Here is a 3,318-nt window from a genome sequence, read left to right on the forward strand (position 1 = left end):
TCTATTAGCAACAAGATATTGGTCTAATTCTTCTCACTATACATCTTCTTTTAAATTTTTAAGCTTTTGTCGAGTACTTTTCCCTAGACATGCTCTTTTAATGAATTATTTATAATAAGAAGCAGTTCCAGAACATAATTATATATGAATAAATGTCCATTTCACATTTCCTATTCAAGAGAGTTCTTAGATATTCCATGAAACGTAGTGGAACATATGTGTTATTGAAAACATATATACAAGGTGATCTGAATCTAGGGATAGAGGTGGTGGAGAAGGCAAGGAGTAGCCATTGCACAGAGAGGAGTGGACATGAAGATATCATTGGAACCTTCTTGAAGTTGAACGGGTGCCATGGAAGAAGTAGACCAGTGGAAGCAGTGAAGGAGGGGGGCCAAGAGCATGATTGTGATGGAAGTGCCCAGTTTGACTCCCATGCATCCACGCCTTCCAGTGCTGAATGAGAGCATGCGTAGTTGAGGGTCAGTTAGCTCAACACCCATGTCATCATTGCAGCCATCTTTGATGAAACGATTGGGGTAGAAGCGCGGAGGATCTTCCCATACGCTCGGGCTTCTCCCCAATCCCTTGCGGCTCAGTATTACGTGACTTCCCTTGGGAATGTGATACCCACAAACTGTGGTGTCCTCCATTGCCATGTGAGGAAGGTTGAAAGGTGCCACCGGATGCAACCTCATTGCCTCTTTTGCACACGCCCTCATGTATACTAGCTTTGCTAGGTCTTCTTCTTTCACTAATCGATCTCTTCCCACCACTCTATCGATCTCCTCCACGGCTTTCTGCATTATCTCTGGCTGCAACAGCATCTCAGCTAAAGCCCATTCTACTGTGTTCGAGGGATTATCAACTGCTGCCACTGCCAATTCCTGCACATCACTAGCCTAGGGTCAATTTGATTCATATTATATACAGATTATAGATTATGGTATGTTCTACAATTGCTAGAATTCAACTATGTGTTCTTGAGTTACATTCATTGATTCATGTTTCATCTGTAGTGACCTACAATAATTCATGGATATACTTAGCACTCATTTCATTTAGGTGATATTCATAGAAGTGAAACATTCCTATTTGAGAAATTGTCTTTATTGCCAAAAATCCAGAAACATTAAGACAACAACATTATTTAAATATATAATTTAAAAAAAAATATATATTAGTTTATTTTAAAATAGATTATATGTATATAATAAAATTTAAATTTACTATAAATTAATTATTCCTTTAAAAGTCATCCTTAGCTCCATCTTGTAATGAGTTTATAAAAAACTAATATTTTCACTTCATGATGATGGTTGAAATGCGAAATAGGGCTTCTCAGTCACAATTCTGTTAACTAGTGAGGTCATCCATTTGAGAATTACTCCAGCTCAAATGCACTTAACTACAGAGTATAGTCCATAGTTAAGCTCACTTAACTTGTCACCTAAAAACTTTGGCAAGAAGTCCTCAAAAGAACATAGTACTTAGATGGGTGACCTACCACTCAGCTCAATGCAATGAGTGTTCTCCTAAACCATGAATCAGTAAAAATACACCACAATATCACAAAAAAATTATATTTCAGACATGTCTATTCTAAGAATGAAAACTACCGTGACTTGAGCTTTGATCTCTTCCAAGCTGAGCAACGGAGACCCGCTAGAGGGATCTTTCATAGAAATGAAGATGTCCAACCAATCTTGCGGTTCCTCGAAAGACTTACACCCACGCTTCAAACGAAACCTCTCTTCTACCAGTGGACTGTGATGCTTCTCTATAATGTGAATGGCTTTTCTCATCTCCCTCTCACTCCCTCCGATGTCAAGCCACCTCAAGCAAGCCATGTAATCAGAGACGCACATGTTAAACAGAAGAGACAACGCCTTGAACAGAGCTTCTGCGTGCTCTTCCTCCTCTTCATCGGGGCCTCCATCCCCATTACAACCTCCACTCCTAAAGTAGCGCCTGTTGAAGAGGAGCTTTCTTATCACATTTCCACTGTACTGCCTCGCAGCACTTCTCACATTGACTAAAGCCTCGGTTTTTTCTTGAGACGTACAACATTGTTTCCATATCCAGTGAACCAGATTGTCTGCCTCCTCTATTCTCTTCCCTTGCGACCACTCAAATCGTGAGGTTGACAACACCTCGGAGGCAAGCACATGCCCCATTTTCTTCCACTGATCTCCCCATGGACTAAGTGCAGTCGATAGAAATCCTCTGCTGCAGTATTCAGTAGCCATTGTAATGGGGCGAGATGCAAATACAGCATCATGTTTCTTAAGAAACTCTCTTGCGCTGTCCGACCGATTAACAGCAATAACATGGACTGATCTTCCCAAACGAACGCAGAGAATGGAGGTATCATAGGTGTGGAGGAGAGAGTGAAGCCATTTGTAACCAGGTGAGTTGTACAACAACTCTGGAACATTGCCAACCAGAGGCCATGGTTGGGGCCCTGGAGGCAAATTAGACACCGAGCTTTTCTGTGTCCAAGACTTCACCAAACGGAATATGATTGCAGATATAGTGAGGAGGATGGCAAGGGTGGGAAATATGGCTATGGTGGGATTCAACAGCAGGGCTGCGAAATTAATGTGGAGAGGAAAAATGTCTGCCATGAATTTGTCCGAATGAGAGTGATGGGTACTGGCTAAAACGGAAACTAAAATGCAACTTGGATGAAAGTGATGAAAATTGTCTAATCTCTCCTTGATTTTTCAGAAGAGATATTATATATTAAAATAGAAATTCTCCTTGACTTGATTCCAACCTCACATTCCAAGTGACTTGTTCAACAATGTTATAGGAAACAGCGAAAAGCAAGACCAAGTCGCGGTGTAATCACAATCACAACCATTTAAAATATTGTTGTGCGTTATTGATTTGACATTTGACGATATCAATGTGGAGAGGAAAAATGTCTGCCATGAATTTGTCCGAACGAGAGTGATGGGTACTGGCTAAAACGGAAACTAAAATGGAACTTGGACGTTTTAAACATTGCCGATTCCAATCATTAATTTTTCAGAATCAGAGTGATGAAAATTGTCTAATCTCTCCTTAACTGGCTATGGCAGCATCAAGTTGGATGCCCCGCCCGCCTGACGATCCCATGCATCTATACCTTTCATAGATATGACAAAACCTGCCATGTCAGTTTTACATGTTTGTCAGCTAAAAGATTTCACTTTCTATTTTTTTGGTTTTGTTATTTTTAGGTTCTGTCGTCATATAATGAAGTATTTTAGGAGTATTTTAGGAAGGAAAATAAGGAATACTGTTTTTATTGGAACTCTTACATACAAGATC

At 40.1% G+C, this 3,318-nt stretch overlaps 1 pseudogene; it reads right to left on the reverse strand.

Moving 5' to 3' along the window:
• Window positions 1–254: 254 nt before the first annotated feature.
• Window positions 255–2,627, reverse strand: LOC149576801 (tryptophan N-monooxygenase CYP79A68 pseudogene; annotated as a pseudogene).
• Window positions 2,628–3,318: the final 691 nt, after the last annotated feature.

This window comes from Cupressus sempervirens, chromosome 1 (assembly GCF_028749045.1).
Source record: "Cupressus sempervirens isolate cs-2001-9-10 chromosome 1, ASM2874904v1, whole genome shotgun sequence".
NCBI classification, from domain to species: domain Eukaryota; kingdom Viridiplantae; phylum Streptophyta; class Pinopsida; order Cupressales; family Cupressaceae; genus Cupressus; species Cupressus sempervirens.